This window comes from Astatotilapia calliptera, chromosome 7, assembly GCF_964374335.1.
Source record: "Astatotilapia calliptera chromosome 7, fAstCal68.1, whole genome shotgun sequence".
NCBI classification, from domain to species: domain Eukaryota; kingdom Metazoa; phylum Chordata; class Actinopteri; order Cichliformes; family Cichlidae; genus Astatotilapia; species Astatotilapia calliptera.
In genome coordinates, this window is record NC_137428.1 from 21954159 (window position 1) to 21972356 (window position 18198).

An 18198-nucleotide genomic window follows, 5' to 3' on the forward strand; every position below is an offset into this window, starting at 1 on the left:
GTTGCTGCTAAGCATGGCCCAACCAGTTATTAGTTTTAGGGGGCAATCACTTTTTCACACAAGGCCATGTTGGCTTGGACCTTTCCCCTTAATAATAAACGCCTTCATTTAGAAACTGCATTTAGTGTTTACTTGTGTTGTCGTTGTATATTATTTAAAGTTGTTCTCTGAACTGAAATGTTTAAGTGTGAAAAACATACAAAAAAAAAATACAAAATCAAGAAGGGGGCAAACACTTTTTCACAACACTGTATTTTGTGCCTTAATATGTTTTAGGGATATGGAAGCCTTTTGAACCTCAGTATGTGATACTGAGCTACACAAATACAATTTATCCGACCTGAACTGAATTCATTCATTACATAAATACAAATAAAATGATTAGATATAATAATTTATAGTTTATAATCATTGGTATCACAGTGTCTCTTTCTAGCTCAAAGGTTTGTTCTTTGTTACAAGAAATTATAATATTTACCTATTTTACCATACATTGGTCATTAATTTTGTGATACTAAATGACTGGTGACAAAGGTGAATAAAGGTAAAAAAATAAATAAATATATATATATATATATATATTTTTTTTTTTTTTTTTTTTTTTTTTTTTGCAAGAAGCTGTAATGTGAACTCTTGGCCAATAGGTGGCAGCAGTTAAACACCTAGTGCCGTATCTCCCTGCTGACATCTGCCCCCTGACCGACTGAAATACTCCCAGTCACCAGCAGCAGTGTAATGAGGTGTGGTTTCATGTTCTGTTATTAATATAAATAAAGAAGTGAATGATCACACTTCATGCAGAGAGGTGTTGGACTTCTAACTCAGAAGTGAGGCCCGTAAAAAAAAATATATATATATATATCGGTTGTGCATCACAAAAGCTTTTATGTCACTTTTTAAAGCCATGATGGGAGCTCCCACTGGAGCTGATGTGATCACAAAGCCCCAGTGAAGATGTTAAAGACAGTACTTGCTGTAACATGGCAAGGTGATTATGTAATCATACACTTGAAACCATCATTCACAGGCAAACTGCCTGACACCACTCCTGTGTTTGTGATGGTATCAACAAACACAGATCTGTGCCATCTTGTAAGACCTCTGACTTTTACATTATGTCATTACTGGAAGCTGTGGGTGATTTCCACAGACAGCATTTAAGACAGGACACTTCCCATTAGTATGTTACAGGAGACTTTCAGGTTCAAGGCTCAGTGCTTGCCGATGCTTTTTACACACACACACACACACACACACACACACACACACACACACACACACACACACACACACACACACGCCCTTCAGCCCCCCTGCTGTCTGAGCTCTTCTGATCAGTATTCTCCCAGTGGTGTGGGATTAAACTATGTCCTCAGCTCTTAGAGCCCTGGGACAGCCTCTCATTCCTCAGATTTCTGGGGCCCACCTCAAAGACCCAGAGGCTACATCCAGAGGTTTTTAGAACAACTGGAATCTTTATTCAATTATGTCTGTGGCCGACAAGCATGTCACCAGCGGGTTACTCCTCAGTTCAAAGCCCCCCCTAATGAAGCCTTCGTTGAGCAAGTCAGGCGGGGGTGAAGTCAGATGGGTTTCTAATAGATATACTGTATCGACGTGTAAGTCTTGTATTCATGTTAAACAACTGTTGAGGCTGAAGTGTGTAATATTTGTTTTTAATAGAAATAGTTGACTTAGTAGTCGGGTAAAGCTCTACCGGCAGCTGTGTGTGTAAAAGTTGTACTTTCTTGTAAACCATCGTTTCACTTTACAACAGTAACATTATTGTTAACTCATAATGAAATGTGTCCAATGTTTCCTTAACCATTCCTCTCACTTCTGCCTAACTCATTCTAGGAAAGGCTTTAGCTAAATTAAGTCACCTGTAATTCCCCATCCTACCAGAAGAACAAAAGAAAAAAATCAGCTTGTTTCATTTTAAAAGGAGAAACATGTTCTTGTGTGGTCCACATTTTTTCCCTGTTTGCTATTATAGGTTAAAAAAAAAATTCCTTTTATCAGTCTATGCTGTTTATAAAGAACATGTACCCCGCTGTCTTCAGCAGGCCACTATCTTTACCAGCCATTACCTTCTTTCTGTCGTTTCTTTGATCACTTCTGCTTTTGCTTATTTATTTGTGCATCTGGAACTGATTGTGTCTGTAGCCAAACAGGAGCTAAAGATGCGAATCAAAGCAAAGAGAGGTAAACACACATCTGTGCAAAATATTTTAACTTCGGTGAAACATGATGCAGTGTCTCCAAGCCTATCAGGTGAGATTCTGCCTTAGATTGTGGATTTTTGAGAAATCCTGGGAAGTGGAAACAACCTTACTGTCACTCTGAGTGCAGCTGGAGCTGTATAGTTCAACTAAGCTTATATATAGTGAGGGTAAAAAAAGGGATGGGGCTTGGATAAATGTATAAAGACCCTGGTAAGTTCTTTCAGCTATTTGTTGTACATTGGAAGGGAGGATGTAGTTCTCCGACTGGTTTTGAGGGCTGAATATTTTTGAGTTGCGAAATGCTCCAACAACACTACAGTGACTGTAGTTACATCGGAACGCATGTGGAAACTTATTCCGCATTTCATCTGTGATGGCCATGCTAGTGAAACCACTGAAGCCTGAGGGTAAACTAAAAGAGAAACTTTCTGAGCCTTAAAACCAAAACAATGAGCTGAAAGAAGCTAAAACGATGATGAGAGCTGAGGCAAGATTCAATGGAAAGCAAATGTAAAAATGTTGATTGCAGCCACTTAGAAGTCATTCTGGGATATTTTAGTAGCTGCTGTGTAGTTAAGGGTTTGCAGCTCTGTAAACTATAGCCTTAGTTTATTCCTTATTGAGCAGATGAGCAGTGAAAGGTGTCTGGCTTTTCTAAGATGTGTTGATTTGAAAGGGAGAGAAACGATGGCTCATAATTAATGAAACAACAAGCACAGATGTTTGGATTATAGTTTTATTTAAAGAGGAAATTTAAGGAAGAAGAAGGTGAAAACAGGTAAAAAGCCACACCTTAGGAAAGATGACATAAAGGAAGACTGAGTAATCCTGAAACATGCCTCGCAGCTGTTCTTAAACCGTGGGTCTTTTAAAATCCAAAGCACCTGAAAAATATAGCCATAAATACACAACTGGGAAACTGGTCCACAACATGTTTTTCAAAAACACAGAACTCATGACGTGCTTTGCTGTAAACAACATAACCAGCGGGCATGTTGTTGTGTATTAATGTAGCAACAGAGCAAATTTTTTGGTATGATGAGAAAGAGGCAGTGTATAAGTCCATTAATCACACTGAACTGCTGAGGATCTCTTCGTGTGTGTGTGTGTGTGTGTGTGTGTGTGTGTGTGTGTGTGTGTGTGTGTGTGTGTGTGTGTAAAGCAAGTCCAAATGATGCAAATCATTACGTAGAGACTTGTTTTAAGGTTAGGCCCAGGCAAGTTGTGGCTTTGTGGCTGGGCGGTAGGGAAAGTATATCTCTGCAGGAAATGACTTTAATTCAGTCTGTCTTCCTGTAAAAACAAAATTTAAAAGAAAGAAACTGTGTTTTTTTTTGGTATACATAATGTATACAAAATATACATTATGTATATAATGTATATTTTGTATAGCATGTAGGGGATGGGGTGGGCTGAAGTCATCGCAGTCATGGTACACCCGGAAAGGTCACAACACCCGGAAAGGTCACGTGGCTTGTGTCATTGGACCTGTTTTAAATGTGGGTTAGAAATAAACTCTGGCATGAATTGGAGTAATTCAGTGAGGAGTCATCACTGTGTGATTGTTCCAGTTTCACAGACAGAAGGCAGGTAACGGCTAAGGTCATAATGAAAGTACATTTAAGTTAATGCTTAATTCATCTTGGTGAAGTTCTCTGTAGAAAGAAGAGCCGTATTAAAAGTCCAAATATCCCAATCTTCCACAGGATGACCAAAAATCGGTTTAACACCCCCCCCCCCACACACACACACACACACACAAAGAAAAACAAAACAAATAATGACAGAAACAAGCCAAGCCATCTGATGCCTCATTCCAAGATTCCTTCCCAGCTGTGACAGATTTCTTCCCCCTTGCATTCTTGAACTCTCTGAATCATTCATTCACTTGGCTTTTAATTATGTCTTCAGACTCTAATCTTCCTAAAGTCTGGGCTTATATTTCTGAAAACAATTATTCTTCAAAGACATGCCCTATTGTCAGAGATTGATGGTGTTCTGTCTTGGATTTAAGTCAGGATCACTATAGTCACAAGGAATGTGTTGTTTCTTATGTGTAGTACCATATATTTGGCAGCATATCTCTGTTCTTGAAGAGCAGCAATAACATCTCCATGCAGTATAGTTTGTTGTCAGTTGGTTGTCAGCTGATGTGGTCTGGAAATAAGATCATGTGATCTGCTAGGAATGCTGGCTAAGCTTGACTTCTTAACCTGCACCAAACAGACTAAAGCTACTTTCAGCTCATCCCTTTCCAAACGGGGTTGCCACAGCAGGTAGCTCCACATGTTTGATGAGGTAGAATTTTATGCATGAATTGAGCCAGCAACCTTTCACTTCCTAAACAAACATGTTTAGCACCGCACCAATGGAGGTACAAACTAGAGTAGATGGGCAAAAGCACTGCAAGAGCTGCTTGGCCTTGGAACCAAGAGCTGGTGCACAGTTTTTGTGCTGATGTTAATGCCAGAGGAGTTTTCAAGCTCAGCAGTTATTGAGTCAGCATCGGCCCCTTTTTACGCACAGTGTGCATCAGAACTCTGCAACCTGCTCTGCATCCTATCATAGTACCATGCTTGAATTCGGTGGTCTCTTTAGAATGAGCAATGCTTTCACAAATGTGTATAAAGGTAAACTGCATGGCTAGGTGCTTGATTTTATACGCCTGTAGCAATAGGATTGAAAAGACCTGAATTCAAAGATTAACACGTTTGGTGTTAGAAGGTGGATGTTGTTTCTTTTTGTTTAATATTTGTTTGGGTTTTTTTTTTTTAGTCATTCATTTTTTCTGATAATACAATTTTGATTGAAGTCTTTTTCTCTTTATGTCCATGTTTCATATTAAGCCCATGAATTTTGCTTGTCCTGTGATCCCTTCGAACAAGGTCTACTTTGGTCTTTTGTTAACTTCAAAGTTAAATAAGCTGTAGACTTGGGAAGAAGTTCTTGTAACTACTTAACTGTATTTAAAGTACAAAAAACATCTCGGCTTCACTTAACAACCAGTAAAATTGTGCGACCATGCTTAAAAATTTGATAACGTCATAAATCAGTCATGGGTGTAGAACAGGTGCTGTTTGTTTTTGCAAGTTCACATAAGCATAAAACTGCTCTGAACACCAGCGCAAGGTAAACAATGTCGACGAGATTTGTTTACAGGAACTTCTATCTCAGGCCTGATGACTCAGGCGCTGTGAAGCGATGTCTTGACACATTAATCCCCAGCAACACAGCTTAAAACGGAAACTAACCCCAAAATGCCTCAGAATAACCAGTGGCATTTTGTGGTTAGCTAAATATGTCAAGTGACAGCAACATAAAACCAGTCGTGCAAGGTTACAGCTGTTTGAAGTTATGCACGTTTACCTGGCTGTGTTTGTTTCCAATGAATCTACTTCTCAAGAACACACAAACACAGTTCCTGCTGGGGTCGTCTTCCCTGAAGAAGAAGAATGAACAAAATGTAACACAACTCCAATGAGAAACACAAAGCAGCAGCCACAGCGCCGCATGAGGATGCTTTATTTATTTCAGCCGTGTCACAAACTGTGGAGCTCGCGTTCACTCCCATGAGTCTCATGATCAAGGTTCCTCGGCAGACACAAAGAAGCTGATTACACAAAGACTGGCTTGTCTTCCTCCTTAACACCCTGTTTGTATAAAAACAGAAGGACTAAAAAGGTCAGGAGGTGTTCAGGATCTGTTCCAGCAAGTAATACCAAACCGTTCCTTCTCCTCCTTCTCCTCATCAGCTGAATAGAAACACTTTTTTTGCAATTATATCCAATAATTGATCTAAATGACTTAGTTTACTATAAGCAAACACTGCTCAAGAGCCATGAGACACTAACAGTGATTTAATCCTTTTGCTTGAACTCGTAAAACATATGTTTTGGACTTCTTTTAAAAATTAAATGGCTTCATATTAGAAATGTACTTTATCACTGAATGAGACATGATACAATATGTTTACAGACAGGATTTAAAACTAGCTTTTGTACTTTACAGCTTGTAACAGATCTAAGGAAACATGATAAATGTGTTTTTCTAAAATATGGTAGCGTTTTTAAATGTAGACTGCTTTTTACTTCTAGCTTTGGTTCAGTGGAATCCCCACGAGCTACAGCAATGCAACATCCATTTTGCCCTGTATCGACTAAATTTCTCTTTTGGTCTTTTGTCGGAACAATCCAGAGGTGCACTGATTTACATATTCTTTGTTTTTATGTTAGGTATAGTTTGGGTCTTATGGAAACTTATAGATTGCACTTTGTACAGTTCATGGCAAATGTTAACATTTTTTAACCCGCAGGTCTTATTCTGTTATTCCTCTAAAAATAGTTCAATACCTAATTTGTATTTTACACCTGCTTGTACAGCAGCTAAACCTTGGTCTGTTTTTGTTTCCCTTCCTGTTAAGCTGCATGTCAAGTTATAATGTAAAGTGTGAGAGTGATTCGTGACAAACCCACAGACAATCACCATTTAACTCATCACTTTCATCAGCACTGGTTTCAGGTGTTTTGGGAAAACCCAGTGTACTTTGTCTCTCAAACACCAAACAGCAAATAGACAAGTTAGTAAGCCGCAGCTTATGAACGCAACATAAAGTGAAGCCATAATATGTGCAGTCTAAGCATCTCACTTCAATTTATGTCCTTTAGGATAAACTGGGACACAGTCAGAGTTCTTCCAAAATGAAGAAATGGTTTAAAGAAAGCAGGAATTTTCTCCCACAAAACTACCCGTTTGTACATGTAGACACAACGGCCATTTCAACAAGTCCTGGAAACATTTCTCTAAGATTTTGGTCCATAAATGATAGCATCAGGCGGTTGCAGCAGATTTGTCGACTGCACATCAGTGAAGTGAATCCTGCATTTCACATCCCAAAGGTGCTTGATTTGATTGAGATCTCTTGACTGTGGAGGCCATCTGAGAACAGCGAACTCATTGCCATGTTCAAGAAACCAGTTTGAGAGTTTTGTTTTTAACTGAAAAGTGCTTAAAATTATCCAGATAACCATGACCAACAGGAGTGTGTGGTCTCCAGCACACTGAATGTACATATAGGATCAGTGAGTCAGCTTGTTGCTTTCTGCCTTAGGGAACTACACTCTAAAAAATGTTTTGTTGGCTCAACTTAAAAAAATTGAGGTAACAATTTCCACTCAGCTTTTTAAGTTACAAATTTTGCATATTATTAAGTAAATCCAGCAAGTAATTTTTAGGTTTGGCTAACTCAACTGGTTCAACAAACCAACATGATTTACTTTGACCTGTAAAAGCATAATTAAGTTTAAGCAACCTAATATTAATTTAGAATTTCTGGTAATATTGAGTTGACAAATTACATTAGTTGAGTTAATCTAACTTACTTTTTTACATATATCCTACTCACAATTATCCATGCAAACATAGCCATTTAAATTATTCCAGCTGATGAAACAGTTTATTGCATAACATTTTCGAAGTAATACACTTCTGTGTCATACAACATAAATCAAACATTACAGCAGCCCTTTAATTATAAATGAGTGGGCAAAAACAATAATATATTTCAGTACAATTCCTCCGCAAACAACCTCAGTAACAAAAGAAAATGTAGCATGTTTATTACTTGGACAAGGTGTGTTGAATCAGAAGCTAAAACATACCAATTCACTTCGTTTTTCTTCATCCACAATGGTGTCTACAACTTCTGATTAACTGAACACACCAGCCAATCAACAGTGTTTAGTTATTAATAGAAACAAGCAGAGCAGTGGGGCCTGATGACCGACTTTGAGAACCACTAAGTTTGTACTTAAGAGACATTACCCGTTGGCTGGCTTTAAGCCCATCAAGTTCCAGAAACACCTTCTGGAATACCTCTAGAGTGTTCTTTACTTGTTTGGGGTAGCTCAGATTGAGAGCGTATATAAGTCCCATCATTAAGGCACATGCTCTGGGCACATCAAGGTCTTCCAGGACAGCTGTTCCTTCAATCACAATTTTAGCGACGGCTGGAAGAGACACTGCTGCACGTCTGGTGACTACGATCTTTACCACTTCTTCTGAGAACTGTTCTTCACCATCCTGGCAAGTAGGTTAAAAAGAAACATGTCGGTATTTTATATGCTATTTAAAAATATAACACAAAACAATGTGAGATTTACCTACCAGCTGTTCTCTGAAGAGATCCTCTTCTTTCTCTTTCAAATACACCACCAGGCAACGGATTGCGACCTCTCTTCTTGTTTCCACCGAACTCTGGAGAATAAAAAAGTTTACTAGGCCAAAAGTCAAACACATTACATTCATAGGACTAGCGTTTTGCTAATTATTGATTTAATTTTTGTTTTTAACAAATAAACAATTAAATTTTTATAACTTGAATTTAATCTGTTACATACTGCCCTGCTTTCAATGCACCCTTTGCTAGCAGTAGGTTAAGGTGAGTGAAAGTAAATGTAACCTAGATTTGGAGACTATTTCAAACAGTTTTTGTTGAGCTCTAAGGACTATAAAAGACTACAAAGGCTTACCAAGGCTTTTGAGTTAAGTTATTTTAAGTATAAAACCTTCTCTAAAACACCACAATGAAACACTGAAAAGATGAATCCAAAAACTAAATAAATAAATAAATCTACAGACTGTAATTTAAAATTGGAAAAATTGTGTCATATCCAAATGTGTGAGAGAATTTTCTTTTTAATTATTTGAAGACCACTGTTGACATGCTACAATCCCACACTTCACATTATGCTTACAATTACAGAAGGTAACGAAAGCAAGTCTTATGTGCACACACACAATTTTGTTTTTTTCTTGCTAGGTCAACTAACTTTAACCTCAGGCATATTTCACATTTGAGCTTAAAATATCAATACATTTGATAGAAATACTTTTACTCACACTCTGTCAGTAATTAGTTACCTCACCCAAGACCGTCGAAACACAAATTTACTCTGACACCATGGTAGATAAAAATGCAGGCAGCTGCTGACTGGTTAATTTGAACATATACAGGTTCAAATTGAACATGCTGTGCTGTCTGCAAGGTCTATCAGCTAACCAAATGCACCCTGACAAGTGACAAATTTTAAGTATAAGTGGAAAAATTGACAATTGCGAGGAACGTTTGCAAGCTAAAAGAAAGCTAGCTAACAACTTTAACTTTAGCAACTTTACTATGCTAAACTATGATTAAAACCATCAAATTTAAAGTGTACAAATATAACTTGTAATTAATCTATTTTGAAATTCAATGCTTAGTTAACTCACCGAACACAGTCTAGGGGAAACACACCTCTACTCCCACAAAGTGATAAGAATGCAGACAACTGCTACGCCTGTGATGATACGAACATATGCTACGGGGTTACCCTCTGCTGTATGCATGGTCTCATACACACCTATGGCTAACCAAAGTAACCACCAGAGTGACAGATTTAATTGACAGATTTCATTAATAACAGGAAAAAATACAAACGCTCTTTTATACTTTTATAGAGTAACAACTAGCATAACACAGAGTGTCAATTCACATCATGTAGCTGCCATTGTCAGACTAAACTTAAGCAGTAAATTCCTGTAACTAGTACATATTTATAAAAGACTATAAAACAAGAAACTTACCAGGTAGTGGTGCCAACCTCTGTTTTTTTCCGTTCCGTCTTTTTTTATGGCAGTTGTAATTATTTTTTCGTTATGGTCCAGTTATGGGCAGGTCAAACACGAAGGATGTTCAAGCTCACTTTTACATGTTACACAAACTTAATATTTTGTGTTGTTGATTGATGACAAAAGTATTTTGTTCAATATACTCAAACATTTAAGTTAAGGAGGTGTTTATTAATTTCTGTGTTGCACTGACTTATAACATTGATTAGTCAACTCACTGAAACGTGTACATTTTAAGTAGAAAAATGCTTTTTTGTTAAGTTCTACCTACAAACACCATGAATATTTTTTAGAGTGTAGATGTATGTGGGACATTGGCTGCCTCTGGGTCTGGTTGGAAAAACCTCTCACCCTCAAGACCTTTCCACAGTGCTCTCCACTGCCAAATACACACACATACACACACACACACACACACACACACACACACACACACACACACACACACACACACACACACACACGATTGCACTGAATTCTATCTAAAGCATCCCCAAGCACGTGGGTGTGCTTGTGTGTGTGTCCATCTGTGTCAGCCTGACCACACAACGATGCAGTGAGTCGTGTGGCTGGCGTCATTCTGTGGTAAATTAGTAGTCATGTTATAAACAGATGATTTTAGTCTCTGATTACGAGCGCACCAAATGATGGCTTAGCCTAAACACCCCGAGACTCTGCCTAAAAGTTCCCTCTTTGATTACACAGAAGAATTTTTGACAATAATTATTGTACTAAAGATAGTTGGAGAAAATTATTACTAAAGGGGAAAACTTACACCACTGGATCACCTCAGAATACAATGGAAAGACTCGTCATGAGGCTGGAGGAGGGTGTTACATCTGCGATTGATGGACAGACATTGAAATAAAAGCCATGTCAGTCAACTGGATTTAGTCCATTAACACAATATAATATCTGAATCATAACATGCTTGAGATGTGATAGTTTCATAATAATTTCATTGCAGAAACCCTTTTATCTTCTGTTTGACTGTCAAAAACACACTTGATCTGGACCAGTTGTTAAACACGCAATAATACAGTACATATAATATATTCTAGTATACACACAATATCTGTGAAATGGGGCATTTGCTTGCCGAGTTACAATTTTCAGCACAATTTATGGACTGTTGGTTGTAGATGTATTAGTACTTTTACTTTTTATTGAAGGATCTGACTGCTTAAACAGTGTAGCTAAGTCTTTCTCAATTTTCCTTCTCTTTCTCCCTCCTGATGTAGCCGTTCCATCTGCATACAGCCAGGAAGTGAAGAGAAGATAATGCTCCTATCTTCCATACCATGCAGCACTTAGAATAACAGACCGTCCACTTTAGCTTTTGTTTCTTTTCTAGCTTGTCCACCAGTACAATTCACTGCTGCATACACCACAGGGAAAAGAGTGGAGAGTGAACTACAACCTCCTCTCTATCATAAACGTGCACATGCACAATTTTCTCTCTGCAGCCAGATTAAACCATATCATTTCAGGAAAACCAACCGAGCTGGGTGTTGTCTCTTCTAGTTAAAAAAAAACATGCCACACAGCTGGTTAGAGAGGTGGGTGGAGAAATAGGTTAACAGAAACTATGACTATTTGTGTTAGTCAGATAGAATTAAGTAGGACAAGGCTTCTCCTAAATCTGCATGTATGTGTATGTGTGTGTCTGTGTGTTTGGTTATCCACACCCACTCATGCAGGTTTGGCAAAAAAACCAACAAAAAAACATAAAATTTTGATAATAAATAAAAGAGTGAAAGCAAAAGCAGACATGAAAGAGGCTGCGACATTAGGCAGGCCAGGACTCTCATGCTGACCTCTAACACTGACCTTTAACTTGTTCAGCAGATGATCCACAACACTGCACTAGAGGAATGTAAGCCATGTTGTTCTCATGACAGACAGATCCTTAAAGTAATCCCAGTTAACCTTAAGGATAACTATTTAAGGATAAAATTGTCCTAAATCGTCTAGAAAGTCTCAATTTTCATGCCAGCTAATGTACTGTCCACAAAGGATGCAGTTAATTGTAAAAACACATCTTTTTGTCAAAGCTTCATTCTTGTTTGCTGACAGAATAAAGGAAAACAGGATTAGCAGACTGCACACTGAAGTTTCCTTAAATACTTTTTTAACCACAAGTTTAATTTTCAGTCCCTTTAAGGTATTTTTAAACATCAATAAGAGCCAGTTACTGGATACAGTTGTCATAATTAACTTTAGTCACTGCTGGTTAGCAGGTAGTGTTAATGATATGTAATGAAATTAACTATTTTATAAGTTGAATATTATCTCAATCTGAATCTGTGGTTTGTTTTAAACAACCACTGAAAATGTATTTCTATAGGTTAGCTTTCCTTAACCTTTTGTTCATTATCTGTCGCCTCATAATTTTACAGTTACTCACAAAACAAGAAGTCAGAACACTAACAACTGCAATTAATGGCATTTAACAGTGAGATGCACTGTCTTGGTTGCCTGGAGGCCATCTCTCTGGCAGGATGATATGTTTATACCAGTCTCAGTGTCTCTTTTCCATTGCCCTGTCTGCCAAGCTCAACAGTTGATCAGCTCTCAGTGCAACACAAACACAACATGACTTAGCTACTAAGGTCTGTGCGGCCAAATGGGAATGTAAATGATATTTGGGGAAAGTCAAACAATCTTAAAGTTCGAGTTATCTCCACACTTTTTTTAGAGCTTGAACTTTTTTAGAGTAGTCAAATATAACTACATTAATTCTTGTGTTTGTCAAGGCACTGTCCTATCTGAAGCAAATCTAGTGGCCAAATTTATCATTAATAACAAAGATTTCCTGGAACTCTAGTAACAGCAATTCATTGTCACAACCATCACGCTTTGAGGGATGCATGCCATAATCCAGTAATCAGTGTTCCCTTTCACTTCAGCAACCAGCTTTTATCAGACCAAAGATGACCTCAAACAGCTTTAACTACGCTGTTTTTGTGTCAGTGTGTGCGAGGATGCGCTGTGGGAAAATCACCAATCTTTTACACCTAGTGAAAAGATATGGCCCTCGGTGTTAAAATCCCAGCCAAGTCCCAACAGAAGCACTCAAAAGCTGGCAGTCAAGGGCACTCATTCATTTCCGCACTTCCTCAGCTCAGTCTTGATTGACACAAACATGTTTATGATAAGCCCTTGATTGCAATCCTGCCTTAAAAAAAGAAAAAAAACATGCTCCAATATTTCTCAACATAATTAAAACATAGCTGTGTAATCAGCTTCATTTCAAGTTACATCTTTTAAGAGTAACTTAATTTCCTTTTTTCCATACACTCTAATTCCCCGTGCTGCTTCAGACAGACACTTAGATTAATCAAGCCTGACTTGAGCGGTCGTCGTGCTGAGGGGGAAAGCTCCTCTTGACTCTGCTCGTGTTTGAGGATAATTGGTACTGATTACCACCTCTTACTGTGTGTGCTCACTGCTCACCGAAGAGGAATGGCTTAAACACAAATATGTGCATATTACACAAAGCGTGTTTGCGAGCCAAGAGGTGTGCATGCAGGAGTTTCACCCATTATCTCCCACAGTACATACCTGCAAGCAGAGGAAGTTTGTTTATTTGAGCCATTTTTGCCTCTTAAAGACATTCCAGAGGGGTTTTCCCACGCTGTGGGTAGTGCTGGTAGCTGTTAAGGCTGGAGTTTGATGGGCTTAGGGCCTTAGACCTTTTGGACTGTGTGTTGTCGAACTGCTGAAAATATCTTTTCTATCTGCTGTGAGACATAACGCACATTCCTCTGAGATATGTCCAGACATGTTATTAAAGACCATGCCGGGACGGACACACGTACTCACACACTCTCTCACAGATTAAGTTGTTTAGAAAGGAAATGGGTTTTGTGTGAGTGAGTGTGTGAGAGAAAGGATATTTGGATGAGAGGATTTAATGGTGCACTGTTACCACTGTATTTTTATTGTTGTGTCTAAACTCAACATGCTGCCGCTCGATACAAAGGCTAAAAGAGTGGCGGCAGATTTACAAAGAGGGCAGCAACATGCGTTAAAAAAGGGGGCTGGATAATCTGGCTATCATTAGAGACGCCATTTAAACCAAAATCACAAGCGTGGAGCTCTGCCCTGAACTGTGTGGCTGCAAAATAGATGTTATCAATGTGGCTCCTGTTGCCAGACGAGTAGTGACGGAAGACAACGGTTTGCTCTGTGTGTTGATGCGTAACACACACACATGCACAGGCACCGTTCGGCCCTCTGCAGCATCACCAATGCTCCCACTGTCAGCTTATATCAGAAGTGTTTTTTCTGAGGGGTGGGGGGGCTGAAACCAGACACCCCAGACATTGGAGTGCCAAAGAAGCAGAGCAGGAGAAGAAGGACCCATCCCCTCCCTTTCTTTCTCAGCACCAGCTGCCAGAGAGGGGCAGCTCTGTGCCCTGGGAAACTGATTTATACCCTGCAGGTGTCTGGCATATTCACGTGCATGCATGCATGCAAGTCCATGCACGTGTAATGTCAGCGCAAACTTCTTCAGTGTATTTAGCATCGAGTTTAGACTGTGGAGTGAAAAACACTGAGATGAATGCATCACACTTTGAGCCCAGCCAATTCATTCTGCACTGTAAAAGAGCCTCTTTCTGTGCCGTAACGGCATTTTGATTTAGCATGTGCCCGGTGACTCTTTACAGAGCACGTGATAAATTTTGTTAGAGGCCACACAGCAGTAGACATCTATGGCCGTATATCAAAATAAAGGACTTTATTATATTTTCTCATAAAAAGATATAAATATACAGTCCACAGCCACAGAGTTTATGATTGTAGTAACAGTAACAATTGACTCTTAAGTCTATAAATGACAACTGCAGACACTTATTTTTAGAGTGCAGAGGCATCTGCTTATCCAAGCACAGTACCAGCATAATTTCAAGGTAAAACCTGAAATTGTTTAAAAAAAATAAAAACAAAATAGGCTTCTTAACACAGTATGTTAAGACGTGTGGCCACAAAGACTCCTCTGTAGGGCTGAGGCAACCAAGAAAACAGAGCCTTGATAATCATCTAGGTCTGGGATGTCTGAGCCACACACAACCCATTTTGATCTTAAGTGGACTGGACTGTTGAAACTGCCCTTTCTGTAAGTGAAAGCATATTAATTTAATTAACTGCACATCTAGCCCCAGAGATGTCTAAATATAAGAAAAATGTGCCCAAAATGTGCCATTCTAATAAGAGATGCAGAATAGATGCATGTACAGACTATTACATCCCAAGAGTATACCCAGCCATCAAGTGTTTGATGAAAAAATCAAACCCCTTGAAATACTCGATTTGAAAAAAGCACAATCTCCTGTGCATCAGTTGCTCATTTCAGTTCCAAAAATGTTGCAATCATCAGTAAAACTTTCACACATCAGCGAGTCATACTATTGCTCTAGGTGACGTGTCCCTTTTATATTTTTATGACCCACTTTCCAACATTCAGTAATGGACTAATGTGTTCACAGACGGAAAATATTGGCGCGCGAGCCTGCCCTCGGCTCTGGCCTGTTATTGATGTGAAAATGCCAGGAAGTGTTTTAAAGTGCCACAAAAGCATTTCAGTCAGACAGCTCACATTTGAAATAATCGATTTGTTACAGCAACGCCACGTGGGTTTGGGTTTAGCGCTCGGAACCTCTATACATACTGAAATTTGCAGTGATGAGTAAAGATTCCCCTGGAGCCTACAGGTGGATGTTGGAGAGGATTGCAGGGATGTCTGGGAAGTTAGCGTGCATGAATAGTTTACACTGCATACATTCCTTTATTGTCCAAAACTGCAGCAATAGGATGCAGCCAGAACAAACTAAAACAGAGAATGTTTTGCCAGCATGTCTGTGAGGTTCACAGGATGCACAGATTGCATGCTGTGGGTCTGCTGATATGCATGTGTGGATAGATGCACACAAACTTTTCTCTGGAAGGCAGATTAAGATCAAATTCAGATAACACCGTAAGCGATGAGGCAGTTTTTGCACTTCTGTAAATATACAAGAAAGATTTTATTAATTTTATTATTTTCTTGGGTTTTGGGGCTTTTTTTTTCTTTTTGTAGTTCCCTTCTGGTCTCTATCAGTCTCTGTTCCTGCGTAACCCCCCATCTCACGCCACACCACCACCGAGCCCTACTCTTGTTTCATGTTCCCAGACTGATAGGCTCGATAAAGGGAATACTATTAGAAGAGATAGTGGGAAAAAGGATGGGATGATAAGAAAGAACGGCAGTGGAGTGTGTAGCGGGGTATTGAGGGTGGTCAGGTCACTTGCAGTGTGCTGAATCAGCTCTTACCAGAAAGATCTATTCCAGAGTTTCCCCAGGGAGCAGTTATGTTCTCATGGCTGCACTCTTTATATAACGGCAATATTCATAGGACTGTACAGCACTTAGTGACAGGGATCACATTACTAGAATGGTACAGAGGCTCCACATAACTGCACACATGTCCAACAATGAATCTAAACTTTAAAAACAAAGCTAATTTGATTAGAAATGTAAACAGGTGTTGTTTTTAGCTGTGTCACCATGTGGCGTTTTTTTCTATCTGTCCAAAGAGGATATACATGAAGTCAAATAGACTTAAATAAAAGTCTTTCCACATCTGTCAAAACAGTACTGTTCGTCTTCGATTCGCTCTTCCTCACACTACTTCCCACATTCAGCCGACTCAGTGCATCTAAACAATAGAGAGAAGCATAGAGTAGGTCAAGGCTGTCAACCGTGTCACTTAAAAAGCAGCTGAGCGGACCAGACCGGCCAGAAACTTAGACGTACGCTTCTAATTGGCTGTCAGGAAGGAAGTGGATGAATACCAGGAAGTGAGGTTCATTGAAAAGACCCAATATGGCCTTGCTTGCTAGCTGTGCGAACCATGAAAATTTCATGAGTTTGCTCAAGTCTGGGTGCTGTTGCTTAGCAACACTGATTAAGTGTAATCACAGAGGGACTTTTATCTATTTATCTATTTTATCTGTTTGTGACAGTAAAGTGTGTCCTGCCCTTCGGAGAGGTCACCCCAGATAATCCGAGTGTATCTGAGCATCGCCGAACCAATTAACTATTCGGCTCTAGCATTTCTAGTCTGAGTCAGTGAGTCAGTTTATTGGAGAAAATCTTTCACGTTGGAGTGCTGGAAGGAGTCCAGAGGTGCTCAAGGTAACAGCCTTCAAGGTGGTAGTAAGCAAATTTAAAATAGGTTCCCACGTGGCTCCTCAGCATATTCATCATTCGGTTGTATATACAGTTTCAGTTTTGGTTTTGTTTTTTCACAGTTGATTTTTAACTTCATAACTGTATCTTTTAAAAAGGCTTTTAGGGTAATTATGCATAACCTCTGCTTGGCCACTGTATGTGTTAGTGTTTATATAATCCATTCATTACTATTGTATTTTTTACTTTGGAAAAATTAAAAAAGGGACAACAACCTTAAAATTCTTTAATCTTACTGCAGCTCCATAAACAACTCTTTATTGTGACCGAAAAATCCAAAATGTAACTAGCTGGAGGGGTTATGCTTGCTAGCCAGTGGCTCACTTATACTAGTAGAGTAAAAATAGGAAGGCAACTTTCTTGTGGCTAGAAAATGTGGTGATCGCAGTGAATTTTTATTTATTTATTTTGCAGTCACAAAAAGTAGAAAAGTCGATTGCAGAGCGCCTATGTCATTCTAGAGTCAAATCATCATCCGGCAGCAACTATGTCACTCTTTATAAAGGAATTTGTGAACTGTTTCAAATCTCGGAGGTTCTGAATGAAAGTGATCCCAATTAATCATTTTAGTACCACATCCATCCATCCATCCATCCATTTTCCTCCGCTTATCCGGGGCCGGGTCGCAGGGGCAGCAGCCCAAGCAGAGAAGCCCAGACCTCCCTCTCCCCAGCCACCTCCTCCAGCTTATCCGGGGGAACACCAAGGCGTTCCCAGGCCAGCCGAGAGATATAATCTCTCCAGCATGTCCTGGGTCTGCCCCGTGGCCTCCTCCCGGTGGGACATGCCCGGAAAACCTCACCCAGGAGGCATCCTTGTCAGATGCGCGAACCACCTCAACTGGCTCCTTTCGATGTGGAGGAGCAGCGGCTCTACTCTGAGCCCCTCCCAAATGGCCGAACTCCTCACCCTGTCTCTAAGGGAGAGGCCAGCCACCCTTCGGAGGAAACCCATTTCCGCCGCTTGTATTCACAATCTCGTTCTTTCGGTCACTACCCACAGCTCGTGACCATAGGTGAGGGTAGGGGCGTAGATCGACCGGTAAATTGAGAGCTTCGCTTTTACGCTCAGCTC

The 18198-nt window shown here is 39.5% G+C and overlaps 2 long non-coding RNA genes across 2 annotated transcripts in view; one reads left to right on the forward strand and one right to left on the reverse strand.

The window, feature by feature from the left end:
• LOC145430005 (uncharacterized) overlaps nucleotides 1-18198 on the forward strand; it is a 127094-nt gene that overhangs the window by 8103 nt on the left and 100793 nt on the right. The gene's annotated exons all lie outside the window — the stretch shown is intronic.
• LOC145429858 (uncharacterized) lies at nucleotides 7650-9577 on the reverse strand. The gene is made up of 3 exons (XR_013910191.1): nucleotides 9492-9577; nucleotides 8388-8477; nucleotides 7650-8303 (listed from the first exon to the last, which is right to left on the reverse strand). It is a non-coding gene; the product is annotated as an uncharacterized LOC145429858 (long non-coding RNA).